Source organism: Dermacentor albipictus, chromosome 3, assembly GCF_038994185.2.
Source record: "Dermacentor albipictus isolate Rhodes 1998 colony chromosome 3, USDA_Dalb.pri_finalv2, whole genome shotgun sequence".
Taxonomy (NCBI): Eukaryota; Metazoa; Arthropoda; class Arachnida; order Ixodida; family Ixodidae; genus Dermacentor; species Dermacentor albipictus.
This window is the reverse complement of record NC_091823.1, coordinates 17,714,324-17,737,035: the sequence shown is the minus strand read 5'-3', so window position 1 is coordinate 17,737,035 and position 22,712 is coordinate 17,714,324. Positions and strand designations below refer to the sequence as shown.

At 41.9% G+C, this 22,712-nt stretch overlaps 1 non-coding gene across 1 annotated transcript; it reads left to right on the top strand.

Annotated features, from left to right (window-relative positions):
* The first annotated feature begins 8,259 nt into the window (after positions 1 to 8,259).
* On the top strand, positions 8,260 to 8,331 carry TRNAP-AGG (transfer RNA proline (anticodon AGG)). Its single transcript has one exon. It is a non-coding gene; the product is annotated as a tRNA-Pro (tRNA).
* The last annotated feature ends 14,381 nt before the right edge of the window (positions 8,332 to 22,712 follow it).

The window sequence follows — 22,712 nt, the reverse complement described above, 5'->3', positions numbered from 1 at the left end:
CAAATCGTCACAGTCATGGTCCCTCTTATGTGACTCGAAGGCAGCTCTCCAGTGTCTGATGTCCCCTTTCAACCACGGACCAAATATGCAACTAGTGGCAGACATCCGACTACTCCACCATCAAGCAATCAACAAAGGGCACAACGTCATCTACCAGTGGATACCGGGTCATTGCGGAATTGCGGGCAATCATCATGCGGATGATGCCGCCCGATCGGCCCACGATGGTGCCCACGTTGTACCACTACCACTGTCACGAACAGACGCAGCCACAAGTCTTCGCTCCCTCGCCCGCGAGCTTACGCAGAATCTGTGGAACACCAATGAGTTCACGAACGAACGTCTCCACAGATTGGATCCATGTCTGCAACTCCGCCTACCACCAGGGTTACCACGAGCGGAAGCAACACTTCTGTGCCGCCTGTGGCTCGGCGTGGCATTCACGAACTCCTATTCATTCCGCATTGGAATGGCCGACAGCCCTACTTGCGGCACCTGCGACTGCGAGGAGACGATTCAGCACCTCCTTTGTGACTGTCCCAGCTACAAAGTGCCAAGAACAGTGCTCGTAACCGCGCTCGAAAAACTGGACAATCGCCCCTTTACAGAGGAGAAGGCTCTAGGACACTGGTCCAGACGGACTTCGGCACTCAAGGCCTTAAGGGCTTTGCTGAAGTATTTAAGGACATGCGAATTGTGCGATCGCCTTTGAGTGTTGTATCGCATAGTATCGCGGTACCGCGGGAATTTCCTTAATTTTTTTTCTCCTTTTTTTTCTCCTCTTCTTCTTCTTTCTCCTTTTATTCCCTTTACCCCTTTCCCCAGCACAGGGTAGCCAGCCGGTACTTACACTGGCTAACCTCCCTGTCTTTCCTCCTCTTTGTCTCTCTCTCTCTCTCTCTTGTTATTACTGTGATATGCACTGATTGGTTCGGTTACAACCTTTTAGACAGATTCTTGGCCAAAGTTAAATATACAGGGCGTCCCAGCTAACTTTAGCCGGAGTTTAAAAATATGCCGATGCACCCTAAGGCGACGCGACCAAATGCATGTTGCTGACAGTTGTATGGAGTAATTCGCACTACTTTCTTTTTATTATGCTTAACTAGTCAAGATTAAAAAATACCACGTGAAATGCCCGCTTGTGCGTCGTGACTGCTGCACTGCTGAACATTTCTCTTACAAACGAACATACCAGGTCTGTTAGAAAAGTATCCGAGCTTTGGCCGAAAAAAAATACTGGCATAACTGGAAAGTTAGAAACCTAATCACCGTCAAAGTAGTCTCCTTGGGACTCCACACACTTCTCCCAGCGGTGCTGCCATTGTTGGAAGCATTCCGAGAAGGCCTCTTTCGAAATGGAGTTTAGCTCAACTGTAGTTGCAGCCAAGGAGCCTATTGAACAACAGGAGTCTAGTTTGTCACCAAAAAAGTCTGAATCAAGTGCGAGAAATGGGCAGGAGCATTGTCGTGATGGATGCGCCAATTTCCTGTTGACCACAACTCCGGTCTCTTGCGCCGCACAGAATCACGTAGGCGATGGAGGGCATCCCTGTAGTACTCTTTGATGATGTTTGACCCTGTGGTGCGTACTCGTGGTGTACCACACCGCGGGAGTCGAAGAAAGCAGTGAGCATCACTTTGACGTTGCTGCGTACTTGGCGGGCCTTCTTTGGTCTTGACGTGGAATGCTTGCACTGTGACGACTGGGATTTGGTTTCCGGATCGTACTCGTACACCCAAGAATAGTCACCAGTGATTATGGTGTTCATGAAGTCGGGGTCACTGTTTGTGGAATCCAGCTGTGAGAATTCAACACGAAGTTGCTTTTGCTCCACCGTGAGCAGCTTCGACACCAATTTCGTCACAACTCTCTCCATGGCCAAATCTTCGGTCATAATGGAATGTGCATAAAAAGTGCTGATGCCCACCTCTTCCGCAATTTCTCGGATAGTCACACGGCGGTCCCGCGTCACCACAGCGTTCACTTCGGCAATGACCTGGTCATTTCGGCATGTTGATGGTCGACCGGAGCGTGGCTCGCTCTCTACCAATGTGCGGCCGTCTTTAAACCGTCACTGAAAGCCGTCTAAATCTTCCGAATGGTTTCCACTTGGTTGCCGTCCAGTTTCTGGCAAAATTTGATGCAGTAGCGCTGCTCCAGTCGCTCCGTCATTTTCCTTGAAATAAAAAAACCGACCAGAGCACTGCGCACTACCTCACTCAAACGCTGCGTCCCAGCGAGTGACGCCATCTGACGCTATCGGCAGGTGGGAAAAAAAAAATGGCTGTGGCTTAGCTAAGGTTAAGCCCAGGATGCGAAGCATACTAGCCTTTATTTTAGTTGTTGAACCACTGTTTAGCCTGGTGAACTGCTGTTGCTTGTCTATATTTGGTTCGGCTAGACGAAGAAACAACTCATGCGTTACTCTGCTTCGCCTTCAAGAGTGGAACGTGACAGCGTTCCCGTCGACCCGCCGAGGGGTGTAAGACAATGGGCTACGGCGCAGCGACTACGCGCCCCGCATTGGACGCGGTGAGCGTCGAGCAACGCAGCGTTCGGCGCGGCAAGAAATGTGCGCCTGAGCAAGCGACGCACGCCTGAGCCTTAGAAACAGCTCGTTTCTAAGGCAACACCGCATTCACTAGAGGCGCTTTTGTACCGCTTTGAAGCATCGTACTCGTGGCTCAGTAGTAGCGTCTCCGTCTCACACTCCGGAGACCCTGGTTCGATTCCCACCCAGCCCATCTTGCAAGAGTTGAGCCAAAGCCACCTAGAAAATCAGTCTCTGTAGCACGCCGCAACCTTCGCTTCTCATTCAAACGAGCAGCTCTGTCTCCAGGAGGCATCTCACCTCGTGAGTGTCAAGCAGAGGCAAGCGCAGCTGCTTATATACCGCCGCGAGCGACGGCGCGAGGTGGAGCCCCGTTTCTCCTCTGTCGTGACGTCACGGTGTCACGTGGTATTGAAGGCGACACCGCCGCGCCTGAGGAGCTGGGTTGAGCTCTCGTAATATGCTTCGCATAAAAATTCGCGCATGCGCACGAAGATTCAAGGTCGGTTGATGCAAGCGCGCTTGTTTCATATCCATCAGGTGTTCGCAAAAAAAAATAATAATAAGGTCGGTCACTTTTCTAACAGACCTCGTAGCATCCAGCAGGGTATGCTGCCGCTTAATTAAAGGGCGAGGTCAGTGACGCAGGCACTGGCTTCACGATTTAGGCCACCAATGTGCTTCCCTCGCGGCGGTTCATGATAGCAATAAGCAGGGGCAGCGGCAGCACGCCCGGCTAAATGCTATGAAATGCTACGCTCGTCTGTACGCGGAACGTTTGGGAGCGCTGAAATCACGCCGCGCAAGCTGACATATGTCACGTGGTATTAACGCGATAGCACGGCGATAGCGTTAAGGGCCTCCTGTCGTAGAAAATCCAGCATGTGTGCTCAGAAAAAGTTTATTTCGACAAGACACGATACGAACACTGAGTCACAATCACGGCGCAATTCCACCAGGACGATAACATACAAAAAGAACAGCGTTGGCGTCGGACGTCGCTTCGGCAAAAAGAATTTCGAGCAAATTCCGAATCACGCATACCCAACCACTCTTCTACCACCAAAGTTGCTCATGCCTTGTCTTTCATTGTTTACAAAGCTATTCCTCGGAATTTTGAGAACGGCAGGTCACAAGCAAACGTAATGGCAAAAAGCACCGTCAGCGCATATTTGTTATGTTAGCTCTTCTCGGACTGAAATATTAAAAGTGGGAAACAATGACAGGAGATCCACCCACGCAAGAGGCCGCGTTTCTACCAGAAAGCTTGCCTTCGTGCATATAGCGTTCGCCGCCATTTCCCGGTAAACGTTACGGTTACATAAGGTGCAAGTGCCGGGAATCGTGAAAAGCCGTCAGGGGTCTTTGAATGCTATCGCGTTCCATTCTTCAAAGCGAAGCTTATGCGTCCTCCGTTTTTTTAAAGATATTTTGCAGGCATCTGCAGTAAGCGGAAAAACACTAATGCCTGATATATATAAAGTTATAAACTGCCTAATCGGACGTTTTGCAAGGAGCTCTACAACTTTCGAAATGGAATTTTTCGCCAGACTTCCTTGCTTCCGAAGCTGGTTCATCAATCTTGAGTAAATATGGAATTAAGCAGAACACAAATCCTAGTATGACTTACTCCACACAATAGTCAGCAACACGCCTTTGGCTGCGTCTCCTTAGAGTGCTCCGTAATATTTTTAAACTCTGTCATAATTTAACTTGGACACCTTGTATATATGACCGTTGTTGAGTAGTTGAGTGACTTAAGATTGGTGTGGCACTGCAGACTGAACTCTTTTAGCCCAAACTGAGTGAACTATTTCTTGTCTGGTTTTGAGATGTCCCCATTGAAGTTTCCAACGATGACAGAGGTAGCGTCATCACGGCTAACCCATGCAAAGTGCGTGGTCATGAACTCGATATCACACTTGGGTGTGCCTAGAGATATATACACAAGCGTCACAGACATCCCCACAGTCGGTGACATTGTCCTCCTACGAGGCGAGGGCTTATGTTAAAACGGACGTTTGGGCGAGTTGGTAAGCCATTTTAAACACAACAGTGCGTATTTTTACAGGGACTAGGAGGGAGACACGAGTTCGGACAAGCGCTGGCGTTGTATGGATGTACGGACAGGCAATTAATAGGACCCGATGTACTAGAAATGAAACTCGTTAAAACGGACGTTTGGGCGATTTGGTAAGCCACTTTAAACAGAACAGTGCGTATTTTGACAGCGACTGCTCTTGTCCGTGTCGTGTCTCCCTCCTAGTCCCTGTCAAAATACGCGCTGTTCTGTTTAAAAAGGGTGTATGGTTGTACATACATTTTGTCCTTAGTGTATATGGCGACGCCTTCTGCTCGTGAGTCCATGTGCTGTACACAAAGGATTTCAGCATACCCATCGACTTGAAACAATATATCTTGATTTATTTATTCCAATAATAATAATAATAATAATAATAATAATAATAATAATAATAATAATAATAATAATAATAATAATAATAATAATAATAATAATAATAATAATAATAATAATAATAATAATAATAATAATAATAATAATAATAATAATAATAATATTATTATTATTATTATTATTATTATTATTATTATTATTATTATTATTATTATTATTATTATTATTATTATTATTATTATTATTATTATTATATGTGGAGTGCTTGAAGCCTCTGCTTCCCCTCCCGGGGTCCGGCCCGGTATTTATTACCGGGTATTACCGTTTTTATTGTTGACGGACAAACACGAAACATACAGGGAACCATATATTCCATTAGAGGCGGACAGATGGAGGAGCATTTATTCTGGTGCGACGATGCGACCCATAGCTTTCTCTGCAATGCACGGAGTCCGTGGGACTACGCGACGAGGACGAGAGAGCGCCTATAGAAAGCGCGGCAGCGGCGTGGTCGTTCACCAAATGCGTGTAAATTCGCTATTTCATAATGATTAATAAAAAAAAACGAATAATTCACGCAGGAACTTCTCTGGTAGTTGCCTAAATATGCGTAAGCATTGTTACACTTGCTCGTCTCCACGCAGCCCGGTGTCATTATCAATATTGTGGAACTTCATCGACTGGTATAAACCCTTATCAACCGTCATCGGTCCCTGCTTCTCAGTGCCTGCTTATCGTGTTCGATAGCGAACATGATAAGGTAGGTTAAATGAAGATGCAGTTAATTAAGGCACTCGAACCCTCGACCTTTGGTTATAATTAAGGTTAATTTAGCGAAGCTGTTGCAAAGCCGCCACTACGTTTGCTAAGGGGGCTGTGTTCTTCTTTGTGGCGTCGGCGCGTCGTTCCACGCTTGTTCTGCGATGCGGCTTTCGTGGCAACGCCGTTGTTGGGCGGCAGCGGCACGGGGGTCTTTCCTCTTGTTGGTTGCGCTCGTGAGCGTCTTGCTGTAGTTCCCCGCTCTGCGCAGAGTCGTCGGGCTGTTTCTGGCGTTCTCTGTATTGACGCTGATACTCTGCATTTTTGCGTTTCCGTTCATCTTCATTAAGCGGCTACGTCCGTTTCCCGCCATTACGGTAAATGCGACAGCGCCGCGGCGACACGAACTGATATGCGGCGCGACACTTGCTCCTGCCCATACCGCCCGGTGTCATTATCGATCTTATCGAACATGATCCGGCCATTATACATTGTGCAAGGTACTTGTTTAGAGTTTAGGCTATGAAGAATACGAGTCTACTTGTCGAAACGTTGGCTCCTGATTTCATCTTGTTCTCGTTTTGCTCACTGTCTTGTTTAGTTTGTTCTTTATTCAAATAATAATAATATTTGGGGTTTTACGTGCCAAAACCACTTTCTGATTATGAGGCACACCGTAGTGGAGGACTCCGGAAATTTTGACCACCTGGGGTTCTTTAACGTGCACCTAAATCTAAGCACACGGGTGTTTTCGCATTTCGCCCCCATCGAAATGCGGCCGCCGTGGCCGGGATTCGATCCCGCGACCTCGTGCTCAGCAGCCCAACACCATAGTCACTGAGCAACCACGGCGGGTTTTATTCAAATGTATGCTGTTCTGTGTGTTGTTCAGGGGTTTGAGCCATTGCATTTGTCCTACGTGACGAACAGGTTTCTCGTTGGATAGGCGTGGAAATGCTTACGCATTTAAAAAAGTTCTTGCGGCTGTACGTTCATCGTAAGCTGGTACACGGCCGTACAGCGGCCACTATATGAAAATATTCGAGCTCAAAGTGGTTCATGGCCCCTTCAACATCGTACTTGTCATTGTTGCAGCCTTCAAGAGTGTAATCATAGCACAGCTTCAATTTAATCAATGTTGTATATGTATATTGTATTGTATATGCTCACTGACCTGGAGAGGCAAAGACGAAGGGTGGGTGTAAAAATTAATCTGCAGAAAACTAAAGTAATGTTTAACAGTCTCGGAAGAGAACAGCAGTTTACGATAGGTAGTGAGGCACTGCAAGTGGTAAGGGAATACATCTACTTAGGACAGGTAGTGACTGCGGATCCGGATCATGAGACTGAAATAATCAGAAGAATAAGAATGGGCTGGGGTTCGTTTGGCAGGCATTCTCAGATCATGAACAGCAGGTTGCCATTATCCCTCAAGAGAACAGTTTATAACAGCTGTGTCTTACCATTACTCACGTACGTGGCAGAAACCTGGAGGCTTACGAAAAGGGTTCTACCTAAATTGAGGACGACGCAACGAGCTATGGAAAGAAGAATGGTAGGTGTAACGTTAAGGGATAAGAAAAGAGCAGATTGGGTGAGGGAACAAACGCGAGTTAATGATAACTTAGTTAAAATCAAGAAAAAGAAATGGGCATGGGCAGGACACGTAATGAGGAGGGAAGATAACCGATGGTCATTAAGAGTTACGGAATGGATTCCAAGGGAAGGGAAGCGTAGCAGAGGGCGGCAGAAAGTTAGGTGGGCGGATGAGTTGCAGGGACAACATGGCCACAATTAGTACGTGACCGGGGTAGTTGGAGAAGTATGGGAGAGGCCTTTGCCCTGCAGTGGGCGTAACCAGGCTGATAATGATGATGTATATGTTCCATCAATCGTTTCAGCTTTTTTTTTTTTTTCTTCTTTCTAGGCACGGGTCCCCAACGCGCTATCTGCGGCTAAGCCGCTGGCTCGCCCAATCTCAAAGCAACTCTTTGTTTCACCGTTTAACTGATAGACGAAGTCCGTTGTTGTTTTCAAACTCACCACATGACTACAACTGATTTAGTATTCTATCTGGTGCACGAAAGAAACTATGACAATGCAGCATTTTCAAATCAACCGCTTTGCCATTCTTCGTGCTTTGTTTGGTTGCCGACAGGCGGCGACACTAATCTAAAATTTCTATTTTCCCTCTAAAAAAAAAAAAGAAGATCCCCTTGACAAATCTGGCAGGTAAACAGTGCCAAGTGTTTATTTGAATGATTCTGGCGATGAAATGTCCTCTTGCAGCCACATTTGAGCAGAAACAAAGCAACGGTAAGCGTAAGGAGGACATGGACGCGAGCGCCAACAGTATAAAAGAAAGAAAAAAAATTACATATAAAAACAGCATGCCATATTTATCCACGAGCAATTGTGAGAATAATACGACGTATGAAAGAGAACCAAAGGCTCCAAAACATTGCTATCCGTCAACATTTTAGTGAAATAAATCAACAGAATCCATCATAAGGAGGTCGTCGCCGGCTTGGCTCGTTGGTCTAGGGGTATGATTCTCGCTTAGGGTGCGAGAGGTCCCGGGTTCAAATCCCGGACGAGCCCGTTCTTTTTTTATTAAATTTCTATGTCACCCTTTACAGTATCTTATTGCACTTTTTGCAAGTTTATCACCAGACAGCATACGTTCTTATTGGGAAATTTCTATGCATGCCTCCTTTGAGTCCTACTGTGGCCATGGGCCAGGCCAGTAAGTGAAACTTCATTTAAACAACCTGCTATCATTAAGCTTTAACTTCAATAATTTATCATTGAACTTGCAGTTGCATAGGCCCATAATTTTCTTGCTACAGTCGGATACAAATCAAGTCTGCAATGAAGCCCCGCCCTCATAACCGCCAGCCACTGTTCCTCCGCGAGGCTGCAAATAGTTCGTAGTTCAAACTTTCCCTGTTAACTAAATAAGGCGGTAACAAAATAATTAAAATTGTGAGTGCGTAATTTTGTACGTTTTCACTCGTCTGTTAATGTGGAACGGTGAAAGCCGAACTCTTTATTGAACTGAAATAAAATGCTTGCTTCGCTGCAACTATTTATTGTTACGTTTCACTTCAGTTGGCAGCCAAGTTCCATAAGTAAAACGGGGTCAGCAGTGAAATGAACTGTACCGTGCACTTTTGAAGAGTGAAATGCTCAGACTCCTTACACTTTGACCAGGTCTGCTGCACACCTCATTGCTTCGGCCGATGAAAAGGCTCTTCAATGATTTCTTAATTTTCACTCTTAATTCTGGCTGGACAAAGATTATTCTTCAGCATAAGGAGAAGATGGAATAACAGTCGATTTAATCAAAGATTGAGCAGATATCGCATGCTTGCAAAGCTTGTGGCCCTTTATACAAAATGTCTCACTACTTGAAGGGTTCCTGAGAACTGGAAGAATGCTAACATTATACTTATCCACAAAAAGGGAGACGTTAAAGAATTGAACAATTGTAGGCCCATTAGCTTCCTTCCAGTGTTGTATAATATATTCACCAAGATAATTTCAAATAGAATAAGGGCGATGCACTTGACTTAATTCACTTAACGAAGAAAACAGGCAGGCTTCAGGAAGGGATGCTCTACTACAATGTGTCACATCCATGTCATCAATCAGGTAATTGAGAAATCTGCAAAATACAGTCAACCTCTCTATGTGGCTTTCATAGAATACAGAAAGGCATTTGATTCAGTAGAAATACCGGCAGTCATGGAGAAATTACGTAATCAAGGGGCACAGGAGGCATATGTGAATATCTTCGAAAATATCTACAACGATTCCACAGCTACCTTGATTCTCCACAAGAAAAGTAGAAAAAGACCTATAAAGAAATGGGTCAGGTAAGTAGACACAATCTCTCCAATGCTATTCACTGCATGCTTGGAAGAATTATTCAAACTATTAAACTGGGAAGGTTTAGGAGTGATGATCAATGGTGAATATCTCAGCAACCTTCAGTTTGCAGATGACATTGTCCTCTTCAGCAACACTGTGGACAAATTGCAACAACTGATTGAGGGCCTTAACAGAGAAAGTGTAAAAGTGGGGTAGAAGATTATAATGCAGAAGACAAATGTAATGCTCAATAGGCTGGCAAGAAAACAAGAGTTCAGAATCGCCAATCAGCCTTTAGAGTCAGTAAAAGCATACATTTACCTACGTCAATTACTCACAGGGGACCCTGACCATGAGAAGGAAATTTACAGTAGAATAAAAATGGGTAAATAAAAATAAAAAGCTATGGAAAGAAGAATGATAGGTGTAACGTTAAGGGATAAGAAAAGAGCAGATTCGGTGAGGGAACAAACGCGAGTTAATGAGATCTTAGCTGAAATCAAGAAAAAGAAATGGGCATGGGCAGGACATGTAATAAGGAGGGAAGATAACCGATGGTCATTAAGGGTTACGGACTGGATCCCAAGGGAAGGGAAGCGAAACAGGGGGCGGCAGAAAGTTAGGTGGGCGGATGAGATTAAGAAGTTTGCAGGGACGGCATGGCCACAATTAGTACATGACAGGGGTTGTTGGAGAAGTATGGGAGAGGCCTTTGCCCTGCAGTGGGCGTAACCAGGCTGATGATGATGAAAAATGGGTTTGTGTGCATATGGCAGACATAGCCAGATCCTGACTGGAAGCTTACCACTGTCATTGAAAAGAAAGGTGTACAATTAATGCGTTCTATCGGTGCTAACATATGGCACAGGAACATGGAGCTCAAGAACAAGTTGAGGATTGCGCAAAGAGCGATAGAACTAAGAATGTTAGGTGTAATGTTAAGAGACAGGAAGAGAGCAGTGTGCATCAGAGAGCAAACAGGAATAGTCGATATTCCAACTGATATTAAGAGAAAAAGCGGGAGCTGGGCAGGCCACGTAATTCGTAGGTTAGATAATTGGTGGTCCATTAGAGTTACAGAATGGGTGCCAAGAGAAGGGAAGCGCAGTCTAGGTCAGCAGAAGACTATAGGTGGGCCAATGAAATTAGGAAATTTGCAAGTTCAAGTTGGAATCAGTTGGCACACGACAAGGGTATTTGGAGATTCGAGGGAGAGGCCTTCATCCTGCAGTACCCATAAAATAGGCTGATGATGATGACGACAATGCGAGGAGCTGTTCATTTTATACAGTAAAATGTACTCGTACCACGCATTGAAGGATACAAACTGTTCACTCCAACCCTAGCATTTTTGCAGTGCCTGTCACTCCAAATGAGCCGCTCTACAAATCATTCCGACTACTACATATTTCCAACATTTTTATTTTCATTCGGTGACTTCTAGCTATGACACAAGAATCCATGCAAAGGCCTGGACACATACAATTCTGCACCTACGCCCTCTTAATTTAGTTGAAATCATTGAGATGAATATTTTAAACCAAACAATATGAAATTCATATCAGTCGAATAAGTGAAGCATAGCCTGATATCGGCTTGCATATGCATCTTGGCAGAGTTTTATGTAAAAGTAAGTTAATCTTTAAAAATCAGGAAGAAGAAAACAGTTTATTTACTAGTTGAAAGCTGCATGTAGTGAGTGTAATGGTGGTAACAAAAGTGCCTTGAGTACTAGCGAAGGAAATTGTTGTTTTACAGAATTCCACCTCTTTCAAAAGAAAACAGCACTTTAATGCAAAATGTACAAGTTTTTTGACATTATGCATGTAAAAACGTGGCCATATAATTATTTGTCGTAAAATTTCATTGAGAGAGCAGATTGATGTGGATCTAGCAAAATATTGCACCCCTTTGTATGAGTAGTTTTTTGCTGCAACTCTACAGTGACACTAATAAAGTATGCCAAAACAATAAATGCCCTGCAAGGCTTCAACATTCTTGGTGCTTTCTTTTAAAATATTTGTTTGAAATGAATATTGGTAAATACTTATTTGGAATTATAGTTATTTCCTTCATTTTCTCAATATTTTCACTACTTGCCAATAACTTCTGTGGATGATGACTGGATGTGAAGTGATATTTAGCTTATAATGCGGCAAGGGACACGTCTTCAGAAAAAAATTAATGGGTTGCATTAATTTGTGTAGCAGCAAACAACCCACAAAACACAAAACCTCTTGAAATAATTTTATAGGCATGCAGATATTTTGGTGTATTATGAAATCTTGAATAAACATCCATGGCAAGTGTTTTTTTTTTACATTTTCAAAATGTCCACCTCGAAGAGCATGTTTAGACATCGTTATTTTTGACCATGAAAATACTTCTTTCTTCTTCTTCTTTCTTTATTTGTTTCCATTGCTAAAATACAATGACGAGGGCTAAGATAAAAGCTGCAATGAGGCAGCTTGAGGTGCCCTTAGCCCCCGTGTTACATGGTGGCAGTGAGTAGCGCAATCAACCGTACTCAAAGAACATTACATATAAATAATACTTACAATCATCAATCAAGAGACTTTTCTATGACGGAACAAACAAACAAGGAACAAAGAAATGGGATAAGGACAAATAAAAGCAATGCAGATAGTAGGCACCACCACATTACATACACTTGGCAATACATAAATAATAGTTGAAATCGCGTACACTTGACGATGCATAATTAAAGGTGAAAAGAATCGATGGTCGATTATTATTGGAATTATTAAGTGAAAGAAAAGGACGAGCAAAAATTATGTCATTACAAACATTAACAAGACACACATGTGAATATAGGTGAGAAAGGAATTACGCTTGATTCATTATTTAGGAGAAGGTTCTGATAAGTAACGACAGTTCTGACCGTGTTATGTTAATGATGTCAATACCAGCGTCATGTAATGTATTAAGCAGTCTGGGTAATTTATTTTTCGTCATTTGCAAACCGTAGTTAGTTCTTGAAGGGGGTATAGACCAATATTCTCCGTGTCGGGTAATATAGGTAGGTGTATTTCTTTGCAGACAAGCAATTTCATTAAATACGCTGTTTTCAGAGTTTTAGTTTGAGTGCCATGTACGAAGGAGAGAGCGGTTGTATAGAGAGTAGATTGTAGGTATGTTGTATTGTTTAAAAAGGTGTTCACTGTGACTGTGATATGGCACATTTGCAATTATACGTACGATCTTTTTCTGTAGTAAGTGTATTTTCCTGAGGTTAGTTTCAGTTGTTGTGCCACGCACAAGGTGTGTGTAATTAATGTGTGATGCAAATAGTGAGTGATAAATTAATATTTTTACGGATGTTGGTAGACGATATCTGTTCTTGTTTAGCATTCCTGTGATACGGCTAAGCTTTTGTACTACAGAGTCTACTTGTCGATCCCAGTTTAGCGTACTAGAGAAGTATGTACCTAATACTTTAATTTCATTTACTATTTCTATGCTCCCTTTGTTCATCTCTAAAGTGTGTCTTTGTGGAATCTTTGTGCCTTTCGCATAAAAGATTACGGCTTTTGTCTTATTTGAATTTAATTTTAGATAATTTTCTATAGACCATGAGGATATGTTCTGGAGAAACTCGTTTGCGCTGTTTATTAAACTAGTTAAAATTAAACTAACTTATTTTGGGCACTGTATTTCTAAGTTTCTAAAATTTATAAAAATGTTTAGGAAGATTAATTTGGCTTCTAAATGTATGCATACATTTTCAACACAGAGTAAAGCTTGTGAATTTAAATATTCGTAGCAAAATATAATTAGTGAATTGCATGAATATGGTCACCTAGGAGGTGCGTAAAAAAAGTACGAACCATGCATAATTACGGCAAGCAAAGAACATCTACATTTCCTATGCACAAAAGCGAGCTCTTAAGCCATCCTCCATATAGATATATGTGTAGAGACTGCTCATTTGCTGGCAATCCTTGTAACATATGTACCCGAGCAGAACAGGCTGATGGATTACAGTTGATATTGCATTATGCGATCCGCACTGCAAAAAGGGCACGCAGGATTTGTCAAGACAAAAGAGAAGTGTTCATCTTGTATTTCATGTTACATGCCCCATTTTCACTGCACATTACATTTATATGTCCAATGTTTAGTCATCCTACGAGGAATTGGGCAACCATTCTTTTGCAGTCACATATGGCTGCAAGTACACGAGATGGCAGACTCCCTGCACATAGCATATGCAGTGATGCATACCTTCGTTCAACTGCATAAGATGCTCCCAGTATTCCCCCTGATTCAATGGAGCTGACATGGTGTCCAACTTGGAAATGCGAGGTCTGGAGTTCAAACCCTGCCGTAATGGACTGTTCCTTTTAGCCCGGTTACTTTTCTTTATGATCACATAAATTTATAGTATTGTTGTTAGTTCAGATATAAATTAATTGTGATTACTGATGTTGAATTTATTTGCAAATGGAGATAAAGGTCTCAAAAGTTCTCATAAATGTGCTTCAAGTTTTCTAGACTTCTAATAATTGCAATGAACACAGCTAAAGGAGTTTTGCAGGAAGTGTACATCAATAAACGCTTAAACTAAGACTTCCTTTAGATGCTTTGCTTATTAGTTGAAGAAGTATTTTAGATGTTCTGTAGTTATCTCTGTGTTTCATGGAATAATACACTTTTTCAAGAAGCATACTATATTTGTGTAATCCTCGAGATGGATTGCAATTTCTTTTCTCCCTTGCATTTCCACAGCTCATAACTGACTGCAATCCTCCAGCTGCTATGACACTGGCCATTTCTTCCATAGTTTAATGTAGAAAGAATTCAGGCCATTGAATTAAAGAGAGCACTCTTGAGTTAGAAAGTATACTTGTCCTTTACTTCTTTTTTATTACCCCTTGAACACAAATAAACATGGAATTGTCAACTTTTATGGCCCACATTGCAACTGTCTCAGGCACAGGCCCAAAGGAAACGCCACAGACACAATGCTTGAACAACTCTTCACCTATGTGTGAGTGCACATGGTGTGCAAGTCAGCTTACTCTTGTGTGCAAACCGCACAAAACTGTGGCAGTGAGGGTACGATTGCTCCTCCTATGCCGCTGCTGGCGTCATAGCAGGTGCGCCTACTTGCATGACCAATACAACAGAATGCACAAGCATAATTACAGTAATTCCAGCTGTTAAGGCGATCTCGGCGAAGAAAATGGAATGGTCCTCCTGCAGAAGGCAGCACCAACTTTGACAGAAGTTTGAAGTCACACTCACATGCAGTGTTGAACCTATCCACAAGTTCATTCCAACCATTTCATGTCCCCTTCAAATCACAACTGCTATAAGTGTTATGAACATCTATTTGGAAGCTGCATCAGTCGTACCTCAACAACTCGAGTCAGTCCAAAAGGAAGCAGCCCGCTTCATTACAAAAAATTACTCTCCAACGTCTTGCATCACTAACAATAAACTATCTCTAAACCTGCCCTTACTGGAAAGTAGAAGACTGCTAGAACTTCTTTCACATTTTCACAAGCTTTAGCACTGCAGGTCATCTTTCAGCACATGCCACAACAGGCCCACACATCGTATTGTCACATGCCTTGATCATCCCTTTTAGGTGCAGTCCATTTTTGCACACTAACCTCTTCAGTCACTCCCCCCTCTTTCTCGTGATATAGCACTGTAATATGTTATCAAATGAAATAATATCAACTTTAAGTCATGATGAATTCCTAGCGAAACACCATTTTAATGTGCACACATAGGACTTTCCTGCTCATTTGTTCAAGACATCAGTGTGTTCTTGTGCTCCTTTTCTTGCTTTTCTTCTTCACACCATATTTAGATGTTTCTTGCGTGCATGGCTTTGTTTTAGGTTAACACCAAGTTCTTTGTACTGCATGAAATTTATTTTCTGGTTGTGTTCTTTTAATGTGACAAGTGGTATCTGCTAGATTGTGTGCCTATTTTATCAAGCACTTCCATTTGAATTATCTGCCCTAAGCAACCTTGATTTTTTGTCACACCTATTTTAATGGCCATATAAGCCTTCAAGGTTTAGTTTAGTATGTGTCGTTGTACTGCTTTTACATATTTTTTGCACTTGTGTTCTTTTTAACATGCATTATCTGTTTAAATGTCTGCGTTCTAACTATCATTGATTTATTGTAGCACCCCTATGTAACGCCTGTATAGGCCTTTAGGGTACTTGGGAAAAAAAAGAAAACCTACGTACAGCTCATTACCTATTTTGTTTTTCAAACTCTCATTTGAAATCGCCTTGACTGATTGATGGGGCGATGAGAGATGCTATAGTGAGGAGTGTTCTTTAACACGCATTCAAAATGTGGTATGTATACATTGTTGCACTCAGCTTCTGTCAAAATATCGCCATGACAGCCGCCAGAAAAGAACCCACAGAAACACGCTAATCATCATTTTCATCTGAAGTAGCATGCCGAGCTGCCAGGAAATCCACTCTTTCATGTTTCTGCCTAGCTCTGTTTCGTTTGTTACCTTTCATATTTAAGTGGTTGTTCAATGCAGTGTGCCAACTGCACTGAATTCGAGTGCCCGCTCACGCAGCTTCAACACAACATTCTGTGTATTTAAGTGCTATACATCTACCTAATGGACACTCGTTTCTAAGTTCGGCAATGCAATGGGTTGCATATTCAAAGAGTACAGTGCAGCAAATGCAATTAACTGCCTCAAAGTCGCTTCTTTGGGAACATTAGTTATGCACTATTTCACCAGTGTGGCATAGGATATCTTTATTTATTAATTCCTTTGAAAATGATTCATAGGCAGGTGTCGGGGGTATTGAGCAAGGGAGGCATCACGGAAAGAAAAATTAACGACTGAGAAACTTATTAGGAAAGGGAAATGTAAGTGACATTTAATTATTTCTGTTGCAATTAGCAAACAAGGCAGCAAAGACACAACATCCAAAAAGGTATAGAAACTAAATGATCCCCCCCCAAAAAATGTTTAGACAGAACCCTGAAAGCTAGGTCTCATATCCTAAAGCAAGGAACGATTTTAAGCACTTGTAAAATGCTTTAAGATGCTACAGGCAAGTCGCACAGTGTAACAGCACATGGTGAGGGAGGGGTTAAGATAAACAACACGTCTGTGAGCTTGTGGAACTTTCCTATGTTTTAGCGCTCGACAGTGCTACTGAAAAGGACCTTCTGCAAGCAAATTAGCATGTGCAAATGCTGTGAATTAAGGCCTCCATGTCACCAAAAAGATGAGTAAAGCCGAGACAGTGGTAAGCTGCAGTGAAAATGAAGGTAAAGGTTCAGATGGTAAGAGGTGGGGTTTGATATGGCAAATATATTTACAAAGCAACGAAGAAAGTGCAATGTCATGGTAACTGTGTAATCTACAAAGTGAAATATTAAGTTTGATGTTAAGTTTATGCTTGATTTTTAATTGTAACTGTGGGAGATGAATTTATTGGCTCCATTCTGAATGGCTTCTAACGTGTTGATTAAATAGTTATGATAAGGGGACTAGATTGGGGATGCAAACACAAGTTGAGGGTGAACAAATGACAGTAACACCATTCTGCAGATATTAGATAGCAAGTTACGAAAATAGTGACGAAGATATCCCAATTATTTGAAAGTATTAGGACAGATGTTGGTTAGATGCGAAGCCTAGGAAATGTTTGGTGTGAAGTTAACACCTAGGTACTTGTATAATGATCCACAAGACACCTGATCATTATTTATGTAATACGGAAAGATTAAGCTTTGAGTATTTACAAGAAATTGGAAAGGGCATTGGGTGCAACTGTTTGCATTCATAGGCACAGAAAATACGAGCCACTTCTTCAGCGAGTGCTTTTTCAGCAATATTCGTGCTCCACTTCGTTGCTGTCTTCTCTATATTCGCTCTTGCAGCATCTTTTCGATCGCCCTTTGACGTGACTGCGCTCGTGTTTTTGCCGGCTGCAGGACCTGGAAAAAGCCATGTTGCAGATGCTACACTTGTATGGCTTTTCGCCCGTGTGTGAGCGTAAGTGGCGTGTCAGGTTCTTCTTCTCAGTGAACTTTGCCGGACAAAGGTGGCAAGCGAATGGCCGCTCATCTGTGTGCATCCGTTGGTGTTCAACTACATCGTCCAATATGCTTGAGCGGTACCCACAGAAGGTACAGGCAAAGCTCAGGGTGCAAGGTTGGTCCTGATCTTGAGAAAACTGCGGTTCTCCTGCAACAGAAACACACAGCGATGGCAGTTTGTCACTACACTTACATGCAGAATTTGTGGACCTGCACACAAGAGTGTATGCAATTTTGTGAGCTACCTGAAGTAAAACTGCATAACTTAAATCACTGACCACGTTGAATTTGTTATTACATTTCTCTTGAGCTTTACAATTATTGTTTCCACATTTCAAGAACTATTTATGTGCTAGAGAAAACAAATAAATTTAAAAATAATAATAATTAATAATAAATAAAACTTAGCAATTCTTCTACAAGCAATGCCGAACAGCGTATGAATTGAAGAATGCCACTTTTATTTTTTCTGAGCTTTGCCATCCTTTGGCACATTTGGGAGTCTCAAGAAGTAAAACTTCGACAAGAGGTGCTGTCAAAATTGGCCTCCAGTGAGTACTATACTTCCCCCAAATGAACAGTATAAAATGTGCAATTTGGATGACATCACTACACAGTTCTCAAATGACAGTCATGGGTGAAGGCTCAGCAAGTTCCGCTGGACTGCCCAACAGCTACACTGCTCAACACTATCTCAATCTCTGGCCATGCTAACGCAGCGTGCTTTGTGTTGATTCTGACGTTCGAGATATTGAGTGCAATTTCATTCGTCCCTGCCGTGGCTCACATTTATTCCTTATTGTTTTAACAGTGTACATGCAATGTATTCAAAGTAATGCTTCCTGTCATTTGAAGTTATCACTCAGTCAAAAGCACACATGTGATTCCAGACCGACACTGCACAGAAGCTTTGCTATGGTTAATTCTCTCAAAGCTTTAGCATAGCCTGTGTTAATGGCTTTATCCTTTGCTAGCAATACTAGAGTAAGCCACAATTTTGAGTACAGTAGCACATTCCCTTCATTGAGGCTTGGCCTATGAAAGTTGAACTCAATGCTGCAACTACATTGACTTGCTGGCGAGTTTCTGCAAAAGTGCAAGGTTGTCTGTTTTAGCAGTGATTGCCTCTTTGATTAGACAAGATGCTCAATTTCACAATGCCAACAGTGTAGTCATCAAAAGGTGTGCTGTTTTCTCTCAGACGTAACTTGTCAAAGCAGGTCTACAAATGGCTTGCATTATGTGGAACTATGCTTCTAAATGTAGCTCCAGCAAACATGTCATTGCACCACAGAATGTGGTTTTCTCAAGACAGTATACTTTCTTGCTATGGCAATGTTACAATGGACTCAAAATTACAATAGCCCTTGCATTAGTTTGATTGTGTTTTGATTCATTGATCAAAAGGCAACAACAACAACAACAACAAAAAGTACAGCACAATGTTAATTGTAATGCCTGCAGCAGGCAAACAGCTACAAAGGGTCACACATTCAATCAATACTTTTCAGCAATACCTTCTTTTGCTTGAGATTTCTTTCAGTGCTTCAATGCGGCACGCAATAACATAGTTCATGTCTCACTGCTCATGCTTTTAACACACCACAACCCAATGAACCCAATGACTGAGATGTACATAGGGTCCTTCATTTTCAGGTAAAATCCAATAACTTCCAATATTTCACTTCAAAGTACATTTCTGCACATCGGTTTAAACCCGATTTATTCTGCATCGACATGATTGACACCGCAACCTGTGACCACTGCGGCCATGAAGAATCGATTGACCATATTTTGTGCGCCTGCTCACAGTACCGTCCACAGAAGGAATGCCTTCGCCACAAACTTGACAATCTGGAAGATCAACCGCTATCGGAAAAAAGAATTCTACACCATTAAGGACCTAACGTCACAGAGGAAGGCCGTGCAAGCACTATTGCGCTTTTTGCGATCTACCGGTCTTTGTGAACTTTGTGAACGTCTATAACTGGAACACCTTTTGTGTGTGTGTCTCCATGTGTGCGTTTTTTTTTTCCTTTTTCCTCTCTGTCCTCTTTCTAACCCCTATCTCCCATCCCCAGTGTAGGGTAGCAAACCGGAGACTGATATCTGGTTAACCTCCCTGCCTTTCCTCTTCATCTCTCTCTCTCTCTTCACAAAGTTTGCCTTTTTGTAAAGAATAATAAGAAATGCAGGTATTACAAAAGTGATGAATGCTGCCTGCCTTTTGTTAAAGGGTGGTCAAGATATACAAGATTAATAATATTATTATTATACAAATATAACATATGCCTCATTTTTGCTTGACACTCAAACAAAAGCTGGCATACATGTATAAAAATATAGTATATTCAGCACCTCCGGGCCTTGAGCCTATGAACGAAGGCTTGTAACCTTTTAGTAGCCGTGCTTACAGGAATATGACAATGGCGCATTGCACCACATCTTCCGCACATCGCATACATATAAATGGTGGTAATGCACTGGGAAGTGCATTAAAGCAGCGCTGATGTTGCTTTGCGAGCAGCAGCTGTGGCATTAGGAATATGTTTACCCAAACATTAAACAAGGTGGCTGTTTCGTCTACTTGGTAATCTATTACTTTTGTTGCAAGAGGTTATCTTGGGAAACAGTAAAACAGGATGACAACAGACAAAAACTAAAGGCCCAGCAGGTCCCGCCCCTAGGATGGACACAGATATGTTATGAATGTGTTCAATAATCATTCGTCAACAGGGGGCTTGTGAGATAAGAAAAAGCATCACACCTCTTGCGAAGCATACCCATGTGCAGTACTATTTGTACTCTTTCCTTTGATTAAGAAATGCAGAGAAAAAGCAAGGAAGGGATTTCCACAGCCTTCTTTATATATATTTTTTGTTAATGTGGTTTCTTCTAAATGTAATAATAATGCCTGACAATGAGGATTGGTAGAAATGAGCTCATCCCGTGCTTTGGGGCAGGTCTCTTTGTCATTAGAAATTTCTGCGAGTGATTGTGCTTGTTTAAATAGAATGTTTGTGTCCAAAGATGGACTATTGCGTATGTGAATTGTATGCAAAAGTTACTGAAGACTTCCTGAATTCTCAAATGCCAGACAACAAAACTCCCAATGTCTTCCCGGTTTTGCTGTCGGAGAACAAAACCCCAGATTTCTCCCGTTTTTCTCGTTAAACACAACACCCGATTTTTATGCCACAAATTTCAATATATAAAGAACCCAAAAACGACGGACTAACTATACATCAAGTACCAATGAGCTGAAAAGGCAAATGAGGTCGCAATGTGGTCAGAGATGTGCAGGCATACAAATGATAATTATACAGAGTTGAGATAATATCCAGATAGAGATAAAACAGATACAAGGCAGGCTATGCTACATAAAATACAGACAGATGTGGCTAATCTACTGGTACATGCAAGATAATATGTGCATACATGTAGAAGAAGTGAAAGTGGGCTGTTTTGTATGCAATGCTTCTGAGTGCTACACAACAGTGCTAGTAGCTATGCTGACTTTTGTTCCAAAGTAAAAGCCTTCCAGCAAAAAAAGTTTGCTTGGGACCAGGAACAACATAACCATTAACACCGTTTTGTCAGCATTCTTATACTTAAGCAGTCACGGCCTTTCTTAAGGGTTTAGAGGAAACAATAGAACGAGCAACCACATACCTAGCAGAACCATGTAGTTGCAGCAATCCTGATAGTACTCAGAAGGTTTAGACCAGGAACCTCAAAACCCATCGGGCACTGGGCTGCATAACCATCATTTCCTCATGTGGGCCATACTGTGGTGCTTTTTAATAAATGTCTAGGTAAAACTTGTCAGAATATAACAGCACAAATATATATAAACCAAAACAATTGAATGTAATCAAGTGCTCCCCTCATTAGGAAAAACAAAATTCCTCAATACTGAATACAATTCTTGTGAAACAATAATGTGACATTGCAAAGATATAACGAAAGAAAGGACTCCACCATGTATTCATGTAGCCAATGTCAGTTTCAATATGTCAGTATGTCTCAATATGTGGATACATTTCAGTCTGTTTTGATTTGCTCACAGTGTTTCAACAATTGCTGGGTACACGTATGCAGATGCATAAAGTTGCACTGTACTACAGTGTAATAAATTAGAACTTTATTTTTGTCCATTCACCTCCATTATATCTCCATATCTCCATGTGTATGCACTCCGGCAACATTGCTGAAAATAAAGCTCAACTCAATTCAGTGCTGAGAAAGGCCATGTGAACAGCATATAAGGGCTTAGTAGGTTGTAGGCGACTTGCAGACAGTGTCGCTTAGGCCCTCCACTCATATGCAGCGAGGCTGACTCTCCACACCCCCATCTCTGGAAGACAAGCCCAATTTCCTATGGTGACCATAGACATATGACGTCACCTGTATACAGTATGGCTGGAACAGTGCAATGCGCACAAGTGCATGGTTACCCTGCCTAAATAGTTCCGATTAAAGGCGCGAGCAAACCTTGTAATGTTTTGAGCAAATAAAATATATACAATAAAAAAATTTACCCAATGCAAATGCCAGGTTTTTCCTTTTTTTACTGGTACCTTTTTTTAAACGCTACAATGAAAGGTAGGCATGAGCAGCAGGGTACAGGATGTAGCACCATTCCGATGACCTTTTTATCACATAATTCTGTCGAAACCTAAGAAACATTTTTCCACTTCAACAACTATGCAATGTTACTCTCAATTTACAGCCGTAGCTTTGCAAAAGTAAAATCACAAGTACCTTTATCACTTTCTCCACGTTCTTCTCTTTTTTAGAAGAAAGCTTAAGCACTTCTTTCCAAGTTTATTAAGGCTGTTTATAAAACGGCACAGTAAATATAATCGATTTCCCAAAAACACTATCTTTATTTAGCTTCTGCACTCTGGTTTTCTACCAGCCATAAACATATGCCAAATTATACAGTGCTGTCACAGTGAACAATCTTTTAACGATCTAAAGGCAACACCTATGAACACAGTGTATATAGTTCAAGTATCAAAAAGGTGCATCTTTGGAATG